We start from the raw sequence: 27,392 nt of genomic DNA, 5'->3' as shown, positions 1-27,392 counted from the left end.
GAGATTATCGGATTGGCGATTTCAATTCAAAGTGACAGTGGAGGAGCTTTCGTGGCACAAATAACCCAAGAAGTCAGCAAAGCCCTGAGTATAAATTGGAGGCTACGTTCTGCCTGGAGGCCACAGTCGACAGGAAAGACTGAGAAGATGAATCACACCCTAAAAAAGGCTCTGGCAAAAATATGTCAGGAGACTAACTTAACGTGGTTACAAGTCCTGCCTGTTGCACTGCTTAGAATCCGAGTGGCCCCTCGATGTGGGCTTAAGTTAAGCCCTTATGAATTAGAATATGGGAGACCATTCCTGAGAAAGTCCACCTTCCCCACCTCGGTAATGACAGAGGTGGAAAAGAGAGACGGGATCCGTTCTCTGGGAGCTGTTGTAAACATTATTAACCAGTATGCCTCTCTCCATCTGTCTTTTCCCTCTGATACCCCTCTTCACAGATTCCGGCCAGGAGATCAGGTATTACTAAAGACTTGCAGACACCAGCACCCTGAGACCAGCTGGCTCCCAAATGGGAGGGGCCTTTTGAAGTCCTCCTGACTACTCACTCACCTTTAAAGTTGGCGGGAGTGACTGCATGGGTGCATCATTGCAGAGTAAAAACAGCTCCGCTTGAAAAAGAAGGAACTGAAGAGTCACTTTATTCCTGCACACCGGTTCAAGGTTCAAAGTACAGGTTAAAAAAAATTACAAAATGACAGTTTTAACCTTTGTTTTCCTTTTCTTCCAAGGTTCACGCCAGACCGTGGCAACAAATCAGGCCCCTGTGATTCTGCGAATCAGAGGGACTCTGACCTTACAAGTAGAGGTGCCCTGACTCTTCCATGTGTCGTATCGTCTCTGACTCCAGTTGGCCCCATTAAATGGATACTGGTAACCCTGGAGAAAGAACAGATGGTTGTCTGGGACTTTAAAACTGCTGGCTTTTCCTGAGTGACCCCCATGGCTGACACCACTCAGTCATACAATCGAGACTTTTTGATCGTTATTTCAGATATAATTTCTTGTCTGATGCAGGGTTTTATTACTGTGTGAAGTTTAAAAAAGGGTCGCCAAAAGACATTGAAATCAGTAGGAGGGAAGGAATCCAGGTAGTTGTTGTAGGATATCAAGAGCCTGCCCACCTTCCAGATGGGTGGGGCTGGTCATCCAATGGCCTAGTCACCATATCCCAAGCAGTGGCCAAGGGGGGAAATCTCAGCAACTGCTGGATATGCCATCATCTTCCTCGGTCAGGAGCACCTCTGAGCCCCATGGCAGCCCCAATTTTTGACTATCACAAAGATGTCCCTAACTGTACCTTGACTCACCATGCCCCCAAGGCCCCAATCCGAGCTCGGCTCATACAGTACCCATTTTCCATACCTTGTTTTCTCCTCACTAATCTGTATAATCATACCTCGGGAACCAGATAGGAAACAAAATCACAAAGCCGCTGAGCTAAAGTCACACAGCAGGTTTTTCGAGACCTCCGGCTTCTTTCATCCTGCAACAAAACTTTGATCATACCCTAGTTGATTCACATCAATTCTAGTATTCCCAATGGCCCCAATAAGAATCTATCCTTGTGTGCTCCACCAGGATACACCTTCCTGTGTGGAGGGAGACCCTACCCCACCAGTGAAGTCCCCATCCCTAGGCCGTCACCTTACACCTGGGCCATTCAATGCTTAACAGGAGTTCACTTTGTGGGACAGTGTACTCTGGGGTTGCTGACTTTCCCAACCCAAATTCATCCACCGTCTGCCCAACACACCATGAAGATCCCCCCGAAAGAAAAGGGATGTGTTGTCAGTAGATCCTACGTCCCTAGAAATGACAGGGATGGAAAGTAACCCTGTTCTAGAGGAAAACGGGTTTGAGTGGTGGTTCTTGAGAACAATTATTCCAGGTTTAGGAATGTACCACATGGAGGCAGCCATTAGAAGCTTGTTGGATACTATCCACCTACTTGCCCTAGGAACTGAAAAGGCGCTTAGAGCCCAACAAACCTCTTTAAACTCCTTAGTACAAGTGGACCTAGATAATAGAATGTCCTTAGACTTATTAGCCAAATCGGGAGGAGTGTGTGCTGTGATTAACAAAACCTGTTGTGCCTGGATAAACACCACCAGAGAGATAGAGGTAGGACTAGATGCTATCCACAAGGTAACCAAATGGACTGCCCCAACACCTAGGCAAGAGAGCATGTGGGATTGGTTCACTAACCTTTTCCCCACCTTGGGGTCCTGGTTGACCCCTTTTTAACTTTGGGAGTAATAGTGGCTTTGGTCTGCATTTGCGCTCCCTGTCTAATAGAAGTAGTTACCGGGGCGCCACCAACACCCTCAAGGCTGGAGAGGTCTTTGCCCCGGTAGACCAAACTACTCCTTTCCCAGACTCCGGGGATGTGCGTCACTTAATCCAATGAGATGTTGCCAAATTTCATCTTTCCAAACCACAACCTGTATCCGACCCCTGGTAGATGTCAGGTTTCTCTCCCCATTCGATGTCCCCATCCAGCAGGAAGTAGCTACAGAGAGACATGGTGCCCTGTTTCCCAAGACTGAGAAACCTACAACAAAAAAGGGGGATTGAAACAGGCTGCTCAGCCATATCTTGAACAGTACCTGAGCCATTTTTTTCCTCTTTCTTCTTTCCCTCCCCCAGCCCATCCCTGCCTCCAAGTAAGATCCTGACATTAGCTCCCCAAATGGTTAAGTGTTAACCAATGTTTCCTCTAGGACTGTGGAAAACAAGTGATACTGATCTAAGCCTGTCAAATAAGACGAAGGATGGCGCCAGCCGCCCCCTGAGCTGATGGGATAATGGCAGGAAAAGATCAACATGTTTGAGATAGAACCACCAAAACCCAACAGAAGAAAGAGAGCGCACGTTCCACAAGTCCGCAAATCTTATGGCCCCTTTTTCCCTTAAAAACCTGAGCCGATTGGTAGTCTGGTGAGACAGATGACTTTAGGAGGAGATCATTCCCCTCCGTTTCCATATACCAGTATATCTAATACAGCTCTTTCTGCCCACCTCACCCCTGTCTCAAGAATTGGCTATTTGCGGCAGGCGGCTCTAACTCGCGAAATTGAAATTGCGTAACAATTTGGTGGCCCACAAGGGACCGCAGCCATTTGAGACGTGGTGGCCCCGCGGCGGGGCCCGGGGCCTGGTCTACAGTTCTCCTACCAAGCGGCTGCTGGGGACTCTGTTTGTCCCCGGAGGCTGTCCCCGGACCTGGGCTTCCCAGCGGCGTCACCGGTCCCCAACCGCGCCAAAGAGGTGTGTGAAGGCGAGACCTAACCAGGATCCTGAGGCGAGTCGGCGACCCTCTCCCTGTTGCGCTCACGGCCGGGGCGGATAGGGCGGACCAGCTCGGCTTCCGGAACTGGACCCGGGCCCTTCGTTTCTAAGGCGAGTGGCACCTTGGATGACTGTCACCGTGAGTAGGATCGCAAGGAGGGACTCTTGGTGACTCTAGAGCTGGGCAGGCCTATGAGTGTGTATCGGCGGTGCATTTTTGTGTTTGGATCGTTGTCCGTCTCTGGTTGGCGCACCCTGGTTTTGGGGAGTGGATATAGACATTTTTCTATCGGTTTAGATGGGGATATTGAAGCCCCTCCGCCTGGCATTGAGGATAGGAGGTATCTGGAGGATTGAAGTGGAGATTGAGACATTCCTAGTAATGCGTTAGACCTCACTAAGATTATCCTCATTTCCCCTTTCCTTTGTGGCTTTTGTGGTCTGAGTGTTTTCATCTGTCAGGTTCGTCCTAGGTACAATCCGTCTTGCTGTCTGGGAGGTTGAGACTGCAAGGTTATCTCCGTTGCTTTTGTCGGTCTGTCTGTGTGTCTTGTATATGATTACTTGCCCTCGTGAGGTTTTATTTTTTTTTCCGCTGTCGTCATCTCGTACATCCCTATTCATACAAAACCCCTCACCAGGTTCAAGAACAGTTTTAACCTAAGTTTCTTGAGATTGACAATTAGTTTCATCAGTCTGAGAAAGCCCACCGTGTACAGACTATTTTAGAAGACTGTCCCCAAAGAAGTTAGGGTCCTAAGATAGGAACGCAAGAAATCCTGAAAGAATTAAACCCTGGTGGCGTAATGGTTAAGTGCTGCGGCTGCTAACCAAGGGGTCGGCAGTTGGAATCCGCCAGGCGCTCCTTGGAAACTCTATGGGGCAGTTCTACTCTGTCGTATAGGGTCACTGTGAGTCGGAATCGACTCAGCGCCACTGGGGTTTTTTGTTTTTGTTTTTTAGAGAAGAGATAGATTAAACATTGTGCTCGAGAGGCTCAAACTCTCCCCTTTGTCAAGCAAAGTTGATCCTGCCTGAGGCAGGAAAAGGAGAGTTCAAACAAAACAGACACTAGCATGGGAGAGGGCCCATCTATTCCAGTTGAATCCCCGCTGGGCTGCGTTTTGGCCAATTGGAAAAGGTATAGTTATGAGCCCATGACCAAAAAGCGGATGATTCACCTGTGTAACAGCATATGGCCCCAATACCAGTTGGGGGACCAAGAACAGTGGCCCCCAGAGCGGTCTTTATGTTATAATACAGTACTTCAATTGGATTTGCTCTGCAGAAGAACTAAAAAGCGGGATGAAGTCCCTTACGTACAAACCTTCATGTCTCTCTACCAAACCTCGCACTCCCCAATCGGGTTTTCTTCCAGGGAAGATCAAAGGCCAGAGCGTTCCCTGAATCCTCATCAGAGGACCGCCTCCTAGAGGGATGGGCTCTGGCCACCGTGTCGGCTCCCCCTCCCCCGTATAGGGGAGGTGCAGTAGAAGCCGAGGGGTCGGACCGTGAAACGCCAACAAGGTCTCCAAACAGAACGGTCGAGCCCGATTCTAGCTTGGCCGGCACACCAAAGGCGGACGGAAGAGGAGGATCAGACAGGGAAGGTCCGACTACTTCAGGTATGGTCTCCCCTTCTCATACCCGTCAGGGTACCGTTTTGGGTGAGGGTGCCTCGGGAGTCCAGGCAGGGCAATACCCACTGAGAGAAGTTCCTGCCAGAGTGGATGATAAAGGGCAGCCGTGGGAGGCAATGCTGGTACGTACTCCATTTTCCACCTCTGATCTATGTAACTGGAAGAGCCATAGCCTCCCCTACCGGAGTGACCCAAACAGAAGGGCTGAGCTGTTTTTTTCTCTTTTCTGTACTCACGGCCCCACCTGGGCAGATATACAGGCGGTCCTCACCACTCTGTTAACTTCAGAAGAACGCTGTATGGTGTTAGAGCAGGCTCGGAAAGAGGCCGATAGGCTCCGTAACTTAGACCCTAGTAATGGAGCCCGACCCCCTGGGACAGAAGCCATCCTTACTAGAGATACGGGTTGGAATCACAATCGTGAAGAAGGGGCGAGTAGACTTCAGTTCTATCGGGACTGCCTAATCGTTGGGTTGAGAAACGGGGCCCCCAAACCCAAGCGCTTACAAAAGGTTAGAGAAATTATCCAGGGAAAAAAGGAAGACCCATCCACTTTCTTAGAAAGGGTGACAGACACGTTTCGTCAGTACACTGATACCAACCCCAAAGATCCCAACAACACCCGGCTTATAAACATGACTTTTATTTCGCAGAGTCCCCCTGATATTCGAAAAAAATTACAAAAATTAGAAGGAGGACTTGGGATGCCAATAGGGCAGCTGCTTGAAGTAAATTTTAAGGTGTTCAATAATCGGGACCAGGTATCAGAACAAAAAGATGAAACAAAAGGTGGCCTTACTAGCAGCGGCCTTAGCCCCCCACCAGTGAAGAAGGGGGAAGGGAGATAAGAACCATAAGAAGGACCACCCAGGGGCAAGGAGGGAGACCTTTAGAATCTGACCGGTGCGCCTTCTGTAAAAGACGGGGCCGCTGGAAGCGGGAGTGCCCAGGGAAAAGGGAAAGTCGAGACAGACCAAAACCCACCACTCTCCAGGCTTATCGGGAAGGACCCGCACGGTTAGATGATTGCGAATGACGGGGTCCAGGGGCTCAAACCTCGCTGGCTATCTCCCACCACGAGCCCCGGGTAACCCTAAAGGTGGGAGGACACCCTATTGACTTTATTCTGGACACGGGTGCCACCTTTTCGGTTTTGAACGCCGCGGAATCTCCCCTTAGTCCACGTACTGCCCCAGTGGTAGGGGTTTCAGGAAAACTTTCAACTCAGCCTTCCCTCCAACAGGTGAATTGTGAAATTGGAAAAGACTTGTTATACCACGAGTTCCTTTATATGCCGGAATCCCCCGCCCCCCTCCTCAGGAGGGATGTGTTGTCAAAACTTGGGGCACGAGTCACCTTTGGACCGTCTCAAATTTTGGTGCAAATTCCGCCCGAACGGGCTTGCTCTTTGCAAGCAGCCTTGTTGCTAGAGGAACCAGCGGCCCCTAGCGACATCCCCGTCCACATACAACAAGAAGTGAACCCAAAGTCTGGGCATCAGGGAGGCCGGGAAGGGCCAGGTTCCCTGATTTGCCCTAAAGCCTGGAGCACCTGTTGTAAATCAGAAACGATACCCGCTGCCTAGAGAAGCTCTGGAAGGGATTGCTGCACTGGTCCAAAGATTTATAAAGATTGGACTTTTAAGATCATGCCGGTCCCCGTATAACACCCCCATTCTGTCAGTGTTAAAGCCCGGGACAGGAGAATATCGGTTTGTGCAAAACTTAAGAAAGATTAATCAAATAGTAGAAGATACTCACCCGGTTGTGCCCAACCCATATACTCTCCTAGTAACCATACCCAGCAAATATGCTTGGTTTTCAGTATTAGATCTGAAAAATGCTTTCTTTTGCATTCCTGAGTCTCAACTTTTGTTTGCATTTGAATAGACTGATTTAGAAACAGGGGCAAAAAGACACCTCACGTGGCAGGTGCTAGTCCAAGGGTTCAAAAACTCCCCCACAATTTTCGGAGAGACATTGGCTAAAGACATGAGGGCCTTGCAACTAGAAAAGGGGATGTTCTTACAGTATGTGGGCAAAATTTTAGTGGCAAGTGAAACTCAAGAAGACTCAGATCGAAATACCATCCTAGTCTTAAACCATCTGGCTAGGTGTGGGCACCGAGTTTCCAAAAAGAAGGCCCAAATATCACAACAACCAGGGAGATACCTGAGGTTCCAAATATCACAGGGGCAGCGGAGCCTTCTCCAGGACCGGTGAGAAGCTATTATGTGGGTAGCGCTCCCTACCTCTAAGTGACAACTTAGAGGTTTTCTTTGTGGGTACCTACTCAGGTTGGGTGGAGGCTTTCCCTTGTCGAACAGAACAAGCTCGAGAAGTAACTAAAGTACTACTCAAAGAGATTATCGGATTGGCGATTTCAATTCAAAGTGACAGTGGAGGAGCTTTCGTGGCACAGATAACCCAAGAAGTCAGCAAAGCCCTGAGTATAAATTGGAGGCTACGTTCTGCCTGGAGGCCACAGTCGACAGGAAAGACTGAGAAGATGAATCACACCCTAAAAAAGGCTCTGGCAAAAATATGTCAGGAGACTAACTTAACGTGGTTACAAGTCCTGCCTGTTGCACTGCTTAGAATCCGAGTGGCCCCTCGATGTGGGCTTAAGTTAAGCCCTTATGAATTAGAATATGGGAGACCATTCCTGAGAAAGTCCACCTTCCCCACCTCGGTAATGACAGAGGTGGAAAAGAGAGACGGGATCCGTTCTCTGGGAGCTGTTGTAAACATTATTAACCAGTATGCCTCTCTCCATCTGTCTTTTCCCTCTGATACCCCTCTTCACAGATTCCGGCCAGGAGATCAGGTATTACTAAAGACTTGCAGACACCAGCACCCTGAGACCAGCTGGCTCCCAAATGGGAGGGGCCTTTTGAAGTCCTCCTGACTACTCACTCACCTTTAAAGTTGGCGGGAGTGACTGCATGGGTGCATCATTGCAGAGTAAAAACAGCTCCGCTTGAAAAAGAAGGAACTGAAGAGTCACTTTATTCCTGCACACCGGTTCAAGGTTCAAAGTACAGGTTAAAAAAAATTACAAAATGACAGTTTTAACCTTTGTTTTCCTTTTCTTCCAAGGTTCACGCCAGACCGTGGCAACAAATCAGGCCCCTGTGATTCTGCGAATCAGAGGAACTCTGACCTTACAAGTAGAGGTGCCCTGACTCTTCCATGTGTCGTATCGTCTCTGACTCCAGTTGGCCCCATTAAATGGATACTGGTAACCCTGGAGAAAGAACAGATGGTTGTCTGGGACTTTAAAACTGCTGGCTTTTCCTGAGTGACCCCCATGGCTGACACCACTCAGTCATACAATCGAGACTTTTTGATCGTTATTTCAGATATAATTTCTTGTCTGATGCAGGGTTTTACTACTGTGTGAAGTTTAAAAAAGGGTCGCCAAAAGACATTGAAATCAGTAGGAGGGAAGGAATCCAGGTAGTTGTTGTAGGATATCAAGAGCCTGCCCACCTTCCAGATGGGTGGGGCTGGTCATCCAATGGCCTAGTCACCATATCCCAAGCAGTGGCCAAGGGGGGAAATCTCAGCAACTGCTGGATATGCCATCATCTTCCTCGGTCAGGAGCACCTCTGAGCCCCATGGCAGCCCCAATTTTTGACTATCACAAAGATGTCCCTAACTGTACCTTGACTCACCATGCCCCCAAGGCCCCAATCCGAGCTCGGCTCATACAGTACCCATTTTCCATACCTTGTTTTCTCCTCACTGATCTTTATAATCATACCTCGGGAACCAGATAGGAAACAAAATCACAAAGCCGCTGAGCTAAAGTCACACAGCAGGTTTTTCGAGACCTCCGGCTTCTTTCATCCTGCAACAAAACTTTGATCATACCCTAGTTGATTCACATCAATTCTAGTATTCCCAATGGCCCCAATAAGAATCTATCCTTGTGTGCTCCACCAGGATACACCTTCCTGTGTGGAGGGAGACCCTACCCCACCAGTGAAGTCCCCATCCCTAGGCCGTCACCTTACACCTGGGCCATTCAATGCTTAACAGGAGTTCACTTTGTGGGACAGTGTACTCCGGGGTTGCTGACTTTCCCAACCCAAATTCATCCACCGTCTGCCCAACACACCACGAAGATCCCCCCGAAAGAAAAGGGGTGTGTTTTCAGTAGAACCTACGTCCCTAGAAATGACAGGGATGGAAAGTAACCCTGTTCTAGAGGAAAACGGGTTTGAGTGGTGGTTCTTGAGAACAATTATTCCAGGTTTAGGAATGTACCACATGGAGGCAGCCATTAGAAGCTTGTTGGATACTATCCACCTACTAGCCCTAGGAACTGAAAAGGCGCTTAGAGCCCAACAAACCTCTTTAAACTCCTTAGTACAAGTGGACTTAGATAATAGACTGTCCTTAGACTTCTTATTAGCCAAATCGGGAGGAGTGTGTGCTGTGATTAACAAAACCTGTTGTGCCTGGATAAACACCACCAGAGAGGTAGAGGTAGGACTAGATGCTATCCACAAGGTAACCAAGTGGACTGCCCCAACACCTAGGCAAGAGAGCATGTGGGATTGGTTCACTAACCTTTTCCCCACCTTGGGGTCCTGGTTGACCCCTTTTTAACTTTGGGAGTAATAGTGGCTTTGGTCTGCATTTGCGCTCCCTGTCTAATAGAAGTAGTTACCGGGGCGCCACCAACACCCTCAAGGCTGGAGAGGTCTTTGCCCCGGTAGACCAAACTACTCCTTTCCCAGACTCCGGGGATGTGCGTCACTTAATCCAATGAGATGTTGCCAAATTTCATCTTTCCAAACCACAACCTGTATCCGACCCCTGGTAGATGTCAGGTTTCTCTCCCCATTCGATGTCCCCATCCAGCAGGAAGTAGCTACAGAGAGACATGGTGCCCTGTTTCCCAAGACTGAGAAACCTACAACAAAAAAGGGGGATTGAAACAGGCTGCTCAGCCATATCTTGAACAGTACCTGAGCCATTTTTTTCCTCTTTCTTCTTTCCCTCCCCCAGCCCATCCCTGCCTCCAAGTAAGATCCTGACATTAGCTCCCCAAATGGTTAAGTGTTAACCAATGTTTCCTCTAGGACTGTGGAAAACAAGTGATACTGATCTAAGCCTGTCAAATAAGACGAAGGATGGCGCCAGCCGCCCCCTGAGCTGATGGGATAATGGCAGGAAAAGATCAACATGTTTGAGATAGAACCACCAAAACCCAACAGAAGAAAGAGAGCGCACGTTCCACAAGTCCGCAAATCTTATGGCCCCTTTTTCCCTTAAAAACCTGAGCCGATTGGTAGTCTGGTGAGACAGATGACTTTAGGAGGAGATCATTCCCCTCCGTTTCCATATACCAGTATATCTAATACAGCTCTTTCTGCCCACCTCACCCCTGTCTCAAGAATTGGCTATTTGCGGCAGGCGGCTCTAACTCGCGAAATTGAAATTGCGTAACAATTTGGTGGCCCACAAGGGACCGCAGCCATTTGAGACGTGGTGGCCCCGCGGCGGGGCCCGGGGCCTGGTCTACAGTTCTCCTACCAAGCGGCTGCTGGGGACTCTGTTTGTCCCCGGAGGCTGTCCCCGGACCTGGGCTTCCCAGCGGCGTCACCGGTCCCCAACCGCGCCAAAGAGGTGTGTGAAGGCGAGACCTAACCAGGATCCTGAGGCGAGTCGGCGACCCTCTCCCTGTTGCGCTCACGGCCGGGGCGGATAGGGCGGACCAGCTCGGCTTCCGGAACTGGACCCGGGCCCTTCGTTTCTAAGGCGAGTGGCACCTTGGATGACTGTCACCGTGAGTAGGATCGCAAGGAGGGACTCTTGGTGACTCTAGAGCTGGGCAGGCCTATGAGTGTGTATCGGCGGTGCATTTTTGTGTTTGGATCGTTGTCCGTCTCTGGTTGGCGCACCCTGGTTTTGGGGAGTGGATATAGACATTTTTCTATCGGTTTAGATGGGGATATTGAAGCCCCTCCGCCTGGCATTGAGGATAGGAGGTATCTGGAGGATTGAAGTGGAGATTGAGACATTCCTAGTAATGCGTTAGACCTCACTAAGATTATCCTCATTTCCCCTTTCCTTTGTGGCTTTTGTGGTCTGAGTGTTTTCATCTGTCAGGTTCGTCCTAGGTACAATCCGTCTTGCTGTCTGGGAGGTTGAGACTGCAAGGTTATCTCCGTTGCTTTTGTCGGTCTGTCTGTGTGTCTTGTATATGATTACTTGCCCTCGTGAGGTTTTATTTTTTTTTCCGCTGTCGTCATCTCGTACATCCCTATTCATACAAAACCCCTCACCAGGTTCAAGAACAGTTTTAACCTAAGTTTCTTGAGATTGACAATTAGTTTCATCAGTCTGAGAAAGCCCACCGTGTACAGACTATTTTAGAAGACTGTCCCCAAAGAAGTTAGGGTCCTAAGATAGGAACGCAAGAAATCCTGAAAGAATTAAACCCTGGTGGCGTAATGGTTAAGTGCTGCGGCTGCTAACCAAGGGGTCGGCAGTTGGAATCCGCCAGGCGCTCCTTGGAAACTCTATGGGGCAGTTCTACTCTGTCGTATAGGGTCACTGTGAGTCGGAATCGACTCAGCGCCACTGGGGTTTTTTGTTTTTGTTTTTTAGAGAAGAGATAGATTAAACATTGTGCTCGAGAGGCTCAAACTCTCCCCTTTGTCAAGCAAAGTTGATCCTGCCTGAGGCAGGAAAAGGAGAGTTCAAACAAAACAGACACTAGCATGGGAGAGGGCCCATCTATTCCAGTTGAATCCCCGCTGGGCTGCGTTTTGGCCAATTGGAAAAGGTATAGTTATGAGCCCATGACCAAAAAGCGGATGATTCACCTGTGTAACAGCATATGGCCCCAATACCAGTTGGGGGACCAAGAACAGTGGCCCCCAGAGCGGTCTTTATGTTATAATACAGTACTTCAATTGGATTTGCTCTGCAGAAGAACTAAAAAGCGGGATGAAGTCCCTTACGTACAAACCTTCATGTCTCTCTACCAAACCTCGCACTCCCCAATCGGGTTTTCTTCCAGGGAAGATCAAAGGCCAGAGCGTTCCCTGAATCCTCATCAGAGGACCGCCTCCTAGAGGGATGGGCTCTGGCCACCGTGTCGGCTCCCCCTCCCCCGTATAGGGGAGGTGCAGTAGAAGCCGAGGGGTCGGACCGTGAAACGCCAACAAGGTCTCCAAACAGAACGGTCGAGCCCGATTCTAGCTTGGCCGGCACACCAAAGGCGGACGGAAGAGGAGGATCAGACAGGGAAGGTCCGACTACTTCAGGTATGGTCTCCCCTTCTCATACCCGTCAGGGTACCGTTTTGGGTGAGGGTGCCTCGGGAGTCCAGGCAGGGCAATACCCACTGAGAGAAGTTCCTGCCAGAGTGGATGATAAAGGGCAGCCGTGGGAGGCAATGCTGGTACGTACTCCATTTTCCACCTCTGATCTATGTAACTGGAAGAGCCATAGCCTCCCCTACCGGAGTGACCCAAACAGAAGGGCTGAGCTGTTTTTTTCTCTTTTCTGTACTCACGGCCCCACCTGGGCAGATATACAGGCGCTCCTCACCACTCTGTTAACTTCAGAAGAACGCTGTATGGTGTTAGAGCAGGCTCGGAAAGAGGCCGATAGGCTCCGTAACTTAGACCCTAGTAATGGAGCCCGACCCCCTGGGACAGAAGCCATCCTTACTAGAGATACGGGTTGGAATCACAATCGTGAAGAAGGGGCGAGTAGACTTCAGTTCTATCGGGACTGCCTAATCGTTGGGTTGAGAAACGGGGCCCCCAAACCCAAGCGCTTACAAAAGGTTAGAGAAATTATCCAGGGAAAAAAGGAAGACCCATCCACTTTCTTAGAAAGGGTGACAGACACGTTTCGTCAGTACACTGATACCAACCCCAAAGATCCCAACAACACCCGGCTTATAAACATGACTTTTATTTCGCAGAGTCCCCCTGATATTCGAAAAAAATTACAAAAATTAGAAGGAGGACTTGGGATGCCAATAGGGCAGCTGCTTGAAGTAAATTTTAAGGTGTTCAATAATCGGGACCAGGTATCAGAACAAAAAGATGAAACAAAAGGTGGCCTTACTAGCAGCGGCCTTAGCCCCCCACCAGTGAAGAAGGGGGAAGGGAGATAAGAACCATAAGAAGGACCACCCAGGGGCAAGGAGGGAGACCTTTAGAATCTGACCGGTGCGCCTTCTGTAAAAGACGGGGCCGCTGGAAGCGGGAGTGCCCAGGGAAAAGGGAAAGTCGAGACAGACCAAAACCCACCACTCTCCAGGCTTATCGGGAAGGACCCGCACGGTTAGATGATTGCGAATGACGGGGTCCAGGGGCTCAAACCTCGCTGGCTATCTCCCACCACGAGCCCCGGGTAACCCTAAAGGTGGGAGGACACCCTATTGACTTTATTCTGGACACGGGTGCCACCTTTTCGGTTTTGAACGCCGCGGAATCTCCCCTTAGTCCACGTACTGCCCCAGTGGTAGGGGTTTCAGGAAAACTTTCAACTCAGCCTTCCCTCCAACAGGTGAATTGTGAAATTGGAAAAGACTTGTTATACCACGAGTTCCTTTATATGCCGGAATCCCCCGCCCCCCTCCTCAGGAGGGATGTGTTGTCAAAACTTGGGGCACGAGTCACCTTTGGACCGTCTCAAATTTTGGTGCAAATTCCGCCCGAACGGGCTTGCTCTTTGCAAGCAGCCTTGTTGCTAGAGGAACCAGCGGCCCCTAGCGACATCCCCGTCCACATACAACAAGAAGTGAACCCAAAGTCTGGGCATCAGGGAGGCCGGGAAGGGCCAGGTTCCCTGATTTGCCCTAAAGCCTGGAGCACCTGTTGTAAATCAGAAACGATACCCGCTGCCTAGAGAAGCTCTGGAAGGGATTGCTGCACTGGTCCAAAGATTTATAAAGATTGGACTTTTAAGATCATGCCGGTCCCCGTATAACACCCCCATTCTGTCAGTGTTAAAGCCCGGGACAGGAGAATATCGGTTTGTGCAAAACTTAAGAAAGATTAATCAAATAGTAGAAGATACTCACCCGGTTGTGCCCAACCCATATACTCTCCTAGTAACCATACCCAGCAAATATGCTTGGTTTTCAGTATTAGATCTGAAAAATGCTTTCTTTTGCATTCCTGAGTCTCAACTTTTGTTTGCATTTGAATAGACTGATTTAGAAACAGGGGCAAAAAGACACCTCACGTGGCAGGTGCTAGTCCAAGGGTTCAAAAACTCCCCCACAATTTTCGGAGAGACATTGGCTAAAGACATGAGGGCCTTGCAACTAGAAAAGGGGATGTTCTTACAGTATGTGGGCAAAATTTTAGTGGCAAGTGAAACTCAAGAAGACTCAGATCGAAATACCATCCTAGTCTTAAACCATCTGGCTAGGTGTGGGCACCGAGTTTCCAAAAAGAAGGCCCAAATATCACAACAACCAGGGAGATACCTGAGGTTCCAAATATCACAGGGGCAGCGGAGCCTTCTCCAGGACCGGTGAGAAGCTATTATGTGGGTAGCGCTCCCTACCTCTAAGTGACAACTTAGAGGTTTTCTTTGTGGGTACCTACTCAGGTTGGGTGGAGGCTTTCCCTTGTCGAACAGAACAAGCTCGAGAAGTAACTAAAGTACTACTCAAAGAGATTATCGGATTGGCGATTTCAATTCAAAGTGACAGTGGAGGAGCTTTCGTGGCACAGATAACCCAAGAAGTCAGCAAAGCCCTGAGTATAAATTGGAGGCTACGTTCTGCCTGGAGGCCACAGTCGACAGGAAAGACTGAGAAGATGAATCACACCCTAAAAAAGGCTCTGGCAAAAATATGTCAGGAGACTAACTTAACGTGGTTACAAGTCCTGCCTGTTGCACTGCTTAGAATCCGAGTGGCCCCTCGATGTGGGCTTAAGTTAAGCCCTTATGAATTAGAATATGGGAGACCATTCCTGAGAAAGTCCACCTTCCCCACCTCGGTAATGACAGAGGTGGAAAAGAGAGACGGGATCCGTTCTCTGGGAGCTGTTGTAAACATTATTAACCAGTATGCCTCTCTCCATCTGTCTTTTCCCTCTGATACCCCTCTTCACAGATTCCGGCCAGGAGATCAGGTATTACTAAAGACTTGCAGACACCAGCACCCTGAGACCAGCTGGCTCCCAAATGGGAGGGGCCTTTTGAAGTCCTCCTGACTACTCACTCACCTTTAAAGTTGGCGGGAGTGACTGCATGGGTGCATCATTGCAGAGTAAAAACAGCTCCGCTTGAAAAAGAAGGAACTGAAGAGTCACTTTATTCCTGCACACCGGTTCAAGGTTCAAAGTACAGGTTAAAAAAAATTACAAAATGACAGTTTTAACCTTTGTTTTCCTTTTCTTCCAAGGTTCACGCCAGACCGTGGCAACAAATCAGGCCCCTGTGATTCTGCGAATCAGAGGGACTCTGACCTTACAAGTAGAGGTGCCCTGACTCTTCCATGTGTCGTATCGTCTCTGACTCCAGTTGGCCCCATTAAATGGATACTGGTAACCCTGGAGAAAGAACAGATGGTTGTCTGGGACTTTAAAACTGCTGGCTTTTCCTGAGTGACCCCCATGGCTGACACCACTCAGTCATACAATCGAGACTTTTTGATCGTTATTTCAGATATAATTTCTTGTCTGATGCAGGGTTTTATTACTGTGTGAAGTTTAAAAAAGGGTCGCCAAAAGACATTGAAATCAGTAGGAGGGAAGGAATCCAGGTAGTTGTTGTAGGATATCAAGAGCCTGCCCACCTTCCAGATGGGTGGGGCTGGTCATCCAATGGCCTAGTCACCATATCCCAAGCAGTGGCCAAGGGGGGAAATCTCAGCAACTGCTGGATATGCCATCATCTTCCTCGGTCAGGAGCACCTCTGAGCCCCATGGCAGCCCCAATTTTTGACTATCACAAAGATGTCCCTAACTGTACCTTGACTCACCATGCCCCCAAGGCCCCAATCCGAGCTCGGCTCATACAGTACCCATTTTCCATACCTTGTTTTCTCCTCACTGATCTGTATAATCATACCTCGGGAACCAGATAGGAAACAAAATCACAAAGCCGCTGAGCTAAAGTCACACAGCAGGTTTTTCGAGACCTCCGGCTTCTTTCATCCTGCAACAAAACTTTGATCATACCCTAGTTGATTCACATCAATTCTAGTATTCCCAATGGCCCCAATAAGAATCTATCCTTGTGTGCTCCACCAGGATACACCTTCCTGTGTGGAGGGAGACCCTACCCCACCAGTGAAGTCCCCATCCCTAGGCCGTCACCTTACACCTGGGCCATTCAATGCTTAACAGGAGTTCACTTTGTGGGACAGTGTACTCTGGGGTTGCTGACTTTCCCAACCCAAATTCATCCACCGTCTGCCCAACACACCATGAAGATCCCCCCGAAAGAAAAGGGATGTGTTGTCAGTAGATCCTACGTCCCTAGAAATGACAGGGATGGAAAGTAACCCTGTTCTAGAGGAAAACGGGTTTGAGTGGTGGTTCTTGAGAACAATTATTCCAGGTTTAGGAATGTACCACATGGAGGCAGCCATTAGAAGCTTGTTGGATACTATCCACCTACTTGCCCTAGGAACTGAAACGGCGCTTAGAGCCCAACAAACCTCTTTAAACTCCTTAGTACAAGTGGACCTAGATAATAGAATATCCTTAGACTTCTTATTAGCCAAATCGGGAGGAGTGTGTGCTGTGATTAACAAAACCTGTTGTGCCTGGATAAACACCACCAGAGAGGTAGAGGTAGGACTAGATGCTATCCACAAGGTAACCAAATGGACTGCCCCAACACCTAGGCAAGAGAGCATGTGGGATTGGTTCACTAACCTTTTCCCCACCTTGGGGTCCTGGTTGACCCCTTTTTAACTTTGGGAGTAATAGTGGCTTTGGTCTGCATTTGCGCTCCCTGTCTAATAGAAGTAGTTACCGGGGCGCCACCAACACCCTCAAGGCTGGAGAGGTCTTTGCCCCGGTAGACCAAACTACTCCTTTCCCAGACTCCGGGGATGTGCGTCACTTAATCCAATGAGATGTTGCCAAATTTCATCTTTCCAAACCACAACCTGTATCTGACCCCTAGTAGATGTCAGGTTTCTCTCCCCATTCGATGTCCCCATCCAGCAGGAAGTAGCTAAAGAGAGACATGGTGCCCTGTTTCCCAAGATTGAGAATCCTACAACAAAAAAGGGGGATTGAAACAGGCTGCTCAGCCATATCTTGAACAGTACCTGAGCCATTTTTTTCCTCTTTCTTCTTTCCCTTCTTTCCCTCCCCCAGCCCATCCCTGCCTCCAAGTAAGATCCTGACATTAGCTCCCCAAATGGTTAAGTGTTAACCAATGTTTCCTCTAGGACTGTGGAAAACAAGTGATATTGATCTAAGCCTGTCAAATAAGACGAAGGATGGCGCCAGCCGCCCCCTGAGCTGATGGGATAATGGCAGGAAAAGATCAACATGTTTGAGATACAACCACCGAAACCAAACAGAAAAAAGAGAGTGCACATTCCACAAGTCCCCAAATCTTATGGCCCCTTTTTCCCTTAAAAACCTGAGCCGATTGGTAGTCTGGTGAGACAGATGACTTTAGGAGGAGATCATTCCCCTCTGTCTCCATATACCGGTATATCTAGTAAAGTTCTTTCTACCCAGCTCACCCGTCTCAAGAATTGGCTATTTGCGGCAGGCGGCTCTAACTCACGAAATTGGGGTAACAACATTATGCTGACTGAAATAAGTCAATCACAAAAGCACAAATACTGTATGAGACCACTACTATAAAAACTCATGAAAAGGTTACATACAAAAAGAAACAATCTTTGATGGTTACGAGGGTGGGGAGGGGTGGAGATCGAAAAACACTTAATAGACAATAGATAAGTGGTAACTTTGGTGAAGGGTAAGACAGTACACAATACTGGAGAAGCCAGCACAGCCTGTACATGGCAGGGCCATGGTACCTCCATAGACACACCCAAACTCCCTGAGGAACCGGATTGCTGGGCTGAGGGCTGTGCGGACCATGGTCCCAGGGAACACCTAACTCAACTGGCATAACAAGTTTATAAAAAAATTTTCTACATTTTACTTTAGTGAGTAGCGTCTGGGGTCTTCAAAGCCTGTGAGAGGTCATCTAGGATATTCTGGTCTCACCCGTTCAGGAGCAAGGAAGAATGAAGAAAACTAAAGACATAAGGGAAAGATTAGTCCAAAGGACTAATGGACCACATCTACCACAGCCTCCACCATACTGAGTCCAGTACAACTAGATGGTGCCCAGCTACCACCACTGACTGCTCTGACAGAGATAACAATAGAGGGTCCCAGACAGAGCCGGAGAAAAATTTAGAACAAAATTCTAACTCAAAAAGAAAGACCAGACTTGCTGGCCTGACAGAGACTGGAGAAACCCTGAGAGTATGGACCCCGGACACCCTTCCATCTCAGTAATGAGGTCACTTCTGAGGTTCACCCTTCAGCCAAAGATTGAACAGGCCCAAGGAACAAAACAAGACTAAAGGGGCCACCAGCCCTGGTGTGGAGACTGGAAAGTAGGAGGGAACAGGAAAGTTGGTAATAGGGAATCCAGGGTTGAGAAGGGAGAGTGTTGATGTGTCATGGGATTGTTAACCAGTGTCATAGAACAATGTGTGTACTGTTTCATGAGAAACTAGTTTGTTCTATAAACCTTCATCTAAAGTTCAACAACAACAACAGCAACAAAAAAATACCAGCAGGGTCACCTATGGTGGATAAATTTCAGAGGAGCTTACATACTAAGATAGATTAGGAAGAAAGGTCTGGCAATTCTGTTTTGAAAATTAGCAAGCAAAACTTTATGGATCGCAACAGAGCATTGTCCAACTTGCTTGTTGTGGACACGTCATCAGGAGGGACTAATCGCTAGAGGAGGACATCATGCTTGGTTAAGTAGAGGGCCAGTGAGAGTGAGGGAGACCCTCAGTGAGATAGATAAGACACATTAGCCGAAATGATAGATTCGGACATATTGGTGATTATGAAGATGATGCAGGACCAGGCAATGTTTTGTTCTGTTTTAGGCAAGGTCACCGTGAGTTGGCATCAACTTGACTGCAGCTAACAACAACAACAACATATGAACTAGAAACTATCTGTGCTCTTTTGAGAAGAGCTGAGGCATCACCTTACTTCCTTTGGTTGGAGTTTCCTCATCTTTGGTAAGCTACCCTGGTACACTCAAAAAGCCAAAACTGCTAGGAAAGAATGTCTGAAGCCATAATACAGATCAGTTGAAGAAACCTAATTACACTGGATTAAAGTAAATTTGCTCCTAGTCCTGAGTTAAATGTCAGATGGCATCAGGATCCCACATTTACTTGGCTCCTATCCTGAAGTAGGCAGAATGTATAGGGATTGCCTGGCTTTATCTCTTCTCTACTGATCAGTAGATTTACAGACCTTGAGCTTAGAAAATGTATGTCCTGTCATAGCCCTGGTGGCGCAGTGGTTAAGTGTTCTGCTGCTGATCAAAAAGGTCAGCAGTTTGAATCCACCAGCTGCTTCTTGGAAATCCTGTGGGGCAGTTCTCCTCTGTCCTATAGGGTTGTTATGAGTCAGAATCAACTCGGTAGCAATGAGTTTTGTTTTGTCCTAGAGAGACATAATGCATTGAGATGGATCATTTTAGTGTGGCCTTTCTTGACATGGTGTTGTAACTCCTACTCAAGTGATTGGGTGGGACCATGCAAATAACATCTTTGAAACCCTAAGGAAGGGATTGGTTAGCTTTGCTATCCTGTTAGGCTTAAAATGAGCCATCAAGAAAGAGAGGATCTCACCACAACCAAGAAGAAGGGCCAGGAGCAGAGCGTGTCCTTTGGACCTGGGATACCTGTGCTGAGGCCCTCCTAGACCCAAGAGGCAGAGAGAGCTGTAATGCTGGCAATGATGAGAAACAGCAGCAGAAAAAATAGAAGCATCAGAGGCAACAGAGTCAGGAGACTGGCAGGAGACCAGTAGGAGACAGCACAATGTGCTTCCCAGCCCATGGAGCAAGAACGCTGAGTGACTTTGGTCAGGAGGCTTACTAGAGGAATAGGGTGCCTCCATGCACTTGGCTTAGCTAGGTTTACCGACCCAAGGAGCTAGAACTGAGCGTCTCCTGGCTGAGGCTTACTGGTGGAGTGGGGTGCCTCTTAGCACTTAGCTGCAGAGCTAAAAGAACTTTGCAGCACTTGCCTGAGCAGGGCAGAGGCTGAGGGGCCAGAGAGAGGCCTGCCTGTGGGCACGGCTGAGGAGAGACTGTCCTGGTGGAAAAACTGTATCCTGAGTGTTTCTGAACCTTGTAACCTGTTACTTGCCTAATAAATCCCACAATCATGAATTTTTCTGAGAATTCTGGGGGGCCATTGCAGTGAGTTTTTTAATCCAGCTGAGAAGTAGAGAGTGCCATGGGAGGGACGGTTGGTCTGAACTGGTAAAGATGGTGGAGAGAAGAGACATGTCTGACTTCTGCCTCATAGGAATCAGCTTTGGGCTGTTGATCTTGATTCTCCTTTCCCTTTGTGAAGTTAGTGGAGGTCAGATACCACCCCCACGCCATTGTTACACGTGCAAGGCACATGCCTACTCTCAGAGTATGTGAATGTTCCGGATCCAAGTTTCCAAGCTGAGTGGAAAGAAGGAAAGTGGAGGTGGTAGAAAAAAGTCAAGTCTGCCCCTTCAACGCACATCAGATTTGGAAACTAATCTTTGCAACTGCATTTGCCTTTATTCTTCTTGACTTAAGTTAATGGGATGAAAATAGCTTCAGAATACATCATTTTTTTCCAATTTCACGTAGCCGCAAACCTTTTATTAAGAAGAGTTGACCTTCCACACTCCAGTGAATGTGTTCTGTTCCCTTAATTTCACTAGCAAGCAGATAACCAGTCCAATGTCACTTGCCAAACCCGGCATAGCACAGTGAGCATTTAATTAGCCCTGTGTTAGGTCCAAAGTAGACAAAGCCACCACTAGAAGGAAAATGTTTTTCCTCCCCATTTGGGCAGAAATATAGACTCAATAGGATTTGTGATTTCATATCTCTTGGTGAAATATTTTCAGCATACAGAGCAATATAAAGGATGTCTGTACTTGTTTTTTTTTTTTAAATGTTTCCTTGAATGATCATAACAAAGATGGTGTAACAATATGGGATTTGGATTCAGACAGACTTAGATTAAATACCAATCGCATCAACTAGCAGTAAAATTTTGGCCAAATTACTGAGCACAGTGTACATGTTCACGTATCAAAGTTGCTTAACTTAACCCACAGAGGTCTGGGACCTACTGGAAAGCTCCTAAAATAGGATCTCTGAGGTTTAGATCTAAGAATCTGTTTTTTTAAATGAGCACTCAGATGATGCAGAACCCCTGGGTCGTGCAAATGGTTAATACGCTCAACTGGCATCCAAAAGGTTGGAGGCTCGGAGTCCACTTAGAGACAGCTTGGAAGAAAGGCCTGGTTATCTACTTCTGAAAAATAGGCCATGAAAAAACCTATGGAGCACAGTTCTCCTCTGACATAAATGGAGTCATCATAAGTTGGAATTGACTTGATGGCAACTGATACTGGTACAGATGATGCTAGGTTTGGTAGCCTCTTGCCTCAATTCTCTACACCTCAGCTTCCTTATCTATAAAAGATGGTCCAATGACTATCCCATGTGTATCATAGGAGATAAAGGATGTAAAACCTCTATCGTAGTGTCCCTCACTCACGTAACATATTAGATATTCTCTTTATATTAATACTTTTTTAAATTGTGCTTTAGGTGACAGTTTACAGCTCAATTTCTCATACAAAAATTTATACATATATTGTTATATGACACTAGTTGCAATCCTTCTAATGTGACAGCAAACCCCCCCTTTCTAGTCCGGTTTTCCTGTGTCCATCCAACCAGCTCCTGTCCCGTTCTGCCTTCTCACCCTGCCTCCAGGCAGGAGCGCCCATTTAGTCTTGTGTTTCTGCTTGAATTAAGAAGCACCCTCATCATGAGTATTATTTTATGTTTTATGGTCCAGTCTAATCTTTGCCTGAAGAGTTGGCTTCAGGGATGGCTTTAGTTCTGGGTTAACAGAGCATCCAGGGACATGTCTTCAAGGGTTCCTCCAGTCTCAGAACATTAAGTCTGGTCTTTTTACACTTTTCTCCCGCTCCATCAGGAACTCTCTGTTGTGTTCTCTGTCAAGGTGATCATTGGTGGTAGCCGGGCACCATCTAGTCCTTCTGGTCTCAGGCTGATGGAATCTCTGGTTTATGTGGCCCTTTTGCATCTTGGGGTAATATTTTCCTTGTGGCTTTCGTGTTCTTCATTCTCCTTTGCTCCGGGTAGATTGGGACCAACTGATGCATCTTAGACAGCACTGGCAAGCTTTTAAGACCCCAGGTGCCGCTTACCATAGTGGGATGCAGAACATTTTCTTAATAAACTTTGTTAGGCCAATTGACCTAGATGTCCGCCAAAACCATGGTCCCCAGGCCCCCACCCCTGCTACTCTGTCTCTCGAAGTGTTTGGTTGTGTTCAGGAAACTTCTTAGCTTTTGGTTTAGTCCAGTTATGCCGACTTCCCCTGTATTGTGTGTTGTCCTTCCCTTCACTTAAAATAACTCTTGTCTACTATCTAGTTAGTGAATTCCCTCTCCCTCTCCACCCTCATAATCATCAAAGAATGTTTTCTTCTGTGTTTAAGCCTTTCCTTGAGTTCTTATAATAGTGGTCTCATACAACATTAATGCTTTTGAGATGATTTCCTCTAGAAGATTTCAGCTAGGTTTTAGGAGGCTAACCTATTGATCCTAACTAATGTGTTAGGTTCCTAGAGCTGCCTAAACAAAATACCACAGTGTGGGTGGCTTTAAAGAGCATTAAATTTATTATCTCACAGTTCTGGAGGCTGAAGACCAAATCAGAGTCTTGGCCATGTCAATTCCTTCTGGGGGCGTTGAGAGAAGAACTGTTTCATGCCTCTTGCCTACATTCTGGTGGCTGCTTAAAGCATCTTTTGCTGCTTAAGGATGCATCTGTCTCTGTCAATCCCATGGTGTCTGGCTTTCACCACTCAGAAGGGATTAGAATCCACTCTACTCTGGTACGACATTGTTAACTGATAACATCTGCAAAGAAAAGCCCTATTTCTCAAACAAGGTCATGTTCACCAGTGCAGGAGTTAGGACTTAACATATCTTTTGGAGAGACACAATTCAGCCTGTAACAATTGCCATGTGACTACTCTTCCTCTGCTACAAAAATGGTTATAGCAGTACTGCTGCTAAAGGAAACCATGAAACAAACAAACAACCCACAAGCAAAGCATCTCCCAGCCAGGAGACCTGACAATAAGTCAGAGAAATGCTTTTCTTCTTTTTTAACCAACAGTTTAACTCTGAAAAACCAGTAAAAATGGATTTGAAAGATCGGAACTACATGTTCTTCCCCCATTTTCGTTTTATCTGAAAGCAAATGAAGAAAAGAGAAGCACTTTGCAGCAGGTGATCATGCTAATTTTCTGGGTCATTTCCTCAAGGTGTCCTTAAAAGTAGCAATCATCTCTGTTCAAAGCAATTCCCTCCCATTAGACACATCAGCTTCCCAGATGTTTGACACCTTCTAATAGCCTGCTTTCTGTTACCTCAAAAAGCATCGCCAGTGTGGATTAGCTTTTTCTCTAGCCTCGTCCACTGAAAACAGCATTAAAAAAAGGATAACCAAAGTCCTACAACAGCATTTTTCAGAGCAGATGCTCCAGGATGATGTCCATGTATCTGTGGGGCATTTTTTATTTTTTAGAGCCCTTTTTGTAGCCTCGTCACATCAGGTGTCACAACACAGGAGGTAGGTAAAACAGGTATCATTGCTGCATTTTTTAAAGATGAGAAAGCTGAGGTATCTGAGCCTGAGTGAAGTCATAGAGCTTGCCAAGTGAACAAGATGGAACAAGAAATGCTGAAATCTTAGTCTGTATTTTTCAGGACCACCTAGCTTTCAGTTTATCATACTGTGGTGGCTTGTATGTTGCTGTGCTGCAACCAGTATTTCAAATACCATCAGGGTCACCCATTGTGAACGATTTGCAATGGATTTTCCAGACTAAGACTATAAAGAAAGGCCTGGCAATCTACTTCCGAAAATTAGCCAAGGGAAGTCCTAAGGATCATAGAAAATATTGCCTGATATAGTGTTGGAAGATCAACCCCCTAGGTTGGAAGGCTCTCAAAATACACACTGGTTGCAACAATCGACTCAAGAGTGCGAATGATTGTGAAGTGGTGCAGGATCAGGCAACGTTTGTTCTGCTGTACATGGGGTGACTGTGAGTCACATCCAACTCAATGGCAACTAACAACATTTTTCAGGACTCCAACCCAACTGGATTTATGCAAAAGGGAAGTGTGTTGGGTTTTCAAGCCAGGGATTCCAAAGAACAGACATAGTTTTAGGCATAGAGTTTAAACAATGCCGTTGAGTTTCAGTGGCATCAGATTGCTGGAGCACTCTCTCCCCATGTGTATCATATGTATGTGTGCCTATGAGTGTGTGGCTCCCGTCTTTCTGTGTGTCTGTGGGTATATGTTTCTGGGTGATGCATCTATATGTGTATATGTCTAGGGTATCTCTCTCTGTGTATTTCTACTTTTTTCTTTCTGCCTTTTTCAGTCTATCAGTCTCATTCTGCCCATTTCTTAATCTCTCTTTTTCCAACTCTTTCCATCTGTTTCCTCCCTCTCTGTTATCAGCTCTGCTTTCTTCTTTTAAAATTTCATATGGAACAGTTAGACTTGATCCATATGGTAACAAGAGGGCTCCTTAAATTTTCACACTCTCATCCTCCATGCAATCCAAAGTGTAATGCAAACCTCCTCTCTCTCAAAGGTCATGCTAAATGCCTAAAAATATTCTGGTTGACTTTGCTTGGGTCCTGTGTCCTCACCTGAACCACAGTGGCACTCTGGTCAACCTGGGTCACATACGGACCTTTAGACAGGGGGGCCTTCTTAATTCAGCCCCATCAGAATCACTTTGAAGTTGGAATAACTTCCCTAAATGAAAAGCGGAAAACCTGGTGACGTAGTGGTTAAGTGCTACAGCTGCTAACCAAAGGGTCAGCAGTTCGAATCCGCCACGCACTCCTTGGAAACTCTATGGGGCAGTTCTACTCTGTCCTGTAGGGTCCCTATGAGTTGGAATCAACTCGACGGCACTGGGTTTGGTTTTTTTTAAAGGAAAAGCAGGATGCTGTTACCAAAAATGGGAAAGGGCTCATGAGTAGGCAAAAGCAACACATATCCATATGACTTTCATTTTAGTGCACGATGTATTGCCTCCTGATATGGTGTTTTAAAGAAATTCTTCCTGTTTTAAAGTTAGGGCAAAAAGAGAAGTCCATATGTTACCTGAAATAATGCCACATGGTAAATATCATTGAGGGTAAAAGCTACTTCAACAGACTAACCTCCTTTTTCTTGTAGATAAGCTTCATCCATAGAGAAGTTTTATGAGAAAACCTGTTCACCTGGGCAAAAAAGAAGTGTGGCAGAGGGAAAGAAAGCTTAGGTAAGTCACAGCAGCTCTGTGCCTCAGTTTCCCCATTTGCCAAATGGGGTAGTGTAAGTCATGAGGATTTCTGCAGACGTCAGGATCCACCGTAGCTATCTTAAACAGAAAATGATTCATTACAAGTTCACATAATTTCTGGGAAGCATGCTTGGACGTTATTTAACTGGGAACAAATGCATTTATGAGAAATGTCCAATCACTCCATGGACTATTCTGTGGAAGCTCCAATGCAAATGTCACTCCCTACTTGGGCAGAATATGATGGAGGCAGAAAATAGAACTTTTACTCCAGCTGCCCCAGAAGAGCCAAACACCTCGACCATTGTGCTTCCAAGAAGATCCAACCTCAACGTGCATAGCTACCATCTCTTGCTGCTCATTTTCCACAAACAAATATAGACACCGCAAATCAAGCCTGCTTCTGGATGTGATAGGAAGGTCTAGAATCATGGCTTATCAGTGGCATGAATTCTCTGAGCACTTGCTGATCAGTAGAGCGTAGAGTCAAAAACATGGGCTTTGGACTCAGACCAACCTGATCTCTAAGATGCGTGATTTCACTTTAACTTCTTTAAATTCTCCATTTATACCGCCTGTAAAATAGGAATCCCTATAAATAGAGATCAAGTATGCAGAGCACTGGCGCAAAAACAAGGTAACTCTTAGTGTTTCCACTATAAAACTTGAATGTATGTGAAAATATACACTATACATAGTTGCATGTGGTGCGAATGGTTAACACGTTTGGCTGCTAACCAAAAGGTTGGAGGTTTGAGTCCGCCCAAAGTCACCTCGGAAAAAAGTCCTGGCAATCTACTTCCAAAAAAGTAGCCATTAAAAACCCTATGTAGCACAGTTCTACTCTGACACACATAGGGTGTCTATGAGTCAAAATCAACTCGACATCAACTGATTTTATACTCTATATGTGTGTTTTCTCTCTATCTTATCTCCTGGGCCCGCCTTTCCACACACAACTGCACTGACTTGATTTCTGTGCAACTGTTTGTTGAAAAAAACCCTCCCCAGGTGAAATGTCAGTAATTGGCAACCTTTATTTACAGTTTTGAATACATCACCTAGACCCTCCTCTATGGCCCACATGGCAGCATAGCCACTCCCTACCACCCACAGGCTGGGCTCACGCATCAGAGACAGCTCTGCCCCTCGCCCTGGATCGGGAGTCATGAGGCACTTCAGGACAGATTGCTCAAATTTCTGCTTTCCGGATACCAGGCCCATCTCCATGGCATCATTCAGCTGAAAATAGACAGGAGGTTTATTTCAAGTTCCACGGAAGGGAAACAGATAGATGGAGAGATGATTAAAATGAAAGACTAACTTGTCTTTCCACAAATTCCTGAACGAACCTACTTCCCTAAATGCCCTTTCAGACCACACCAGACCTATTGCTGTTCCCCACTCATCCTGGCTCAGAGTAGTAAACTGCTAGACCTCATACACTGGACCTGACTTTTAATTCTATTTTTGCTGTTTTCTGTCTCTTGGGTTTTCTGGTTTTTTTTTTTTTTTTTTGTATCATCAACAAGACTATACCTTCTCCTCACTTACTATCTCATTAGCCAACATTTCATATTTATGACAATAGTAAAAAATCTACTATCTAACTATTTTGCACATTAATGACAACACCTGGCAGTAACGAACAGCAACAGCGAGGTGCGACGCCAGAGTCACACTGGCTTTGATGGTTAAGGCTATGTGTCAACTTGGCTGGGCCGTGATTCTCAGTGGTTTGGCAGTCATGTAATGAAGTGATTTGGCAGTTATATAATGATGTGGTCATCCTCCATTTTGTAA

Source organism: Elephas maximus, chromosome 2 (genome assembly GCF_024166365.1).
Source record: "Elephas maximus indicus isolate mEleMax1 chromosome 2, mEleMax1 primary haplotype, whole genome shotgun sequence".
Taxonomy (NCBI): Eukaryota; Metazoa; Chordata; class Mammalia; order Proboscidea; family Elephantidae; genus Elephas; species Elephas maximus.
The sequence above is the reverse complement of the archived record's forward strand: the minus strand, read 5'-3'. Positions refer to the sequence as shown.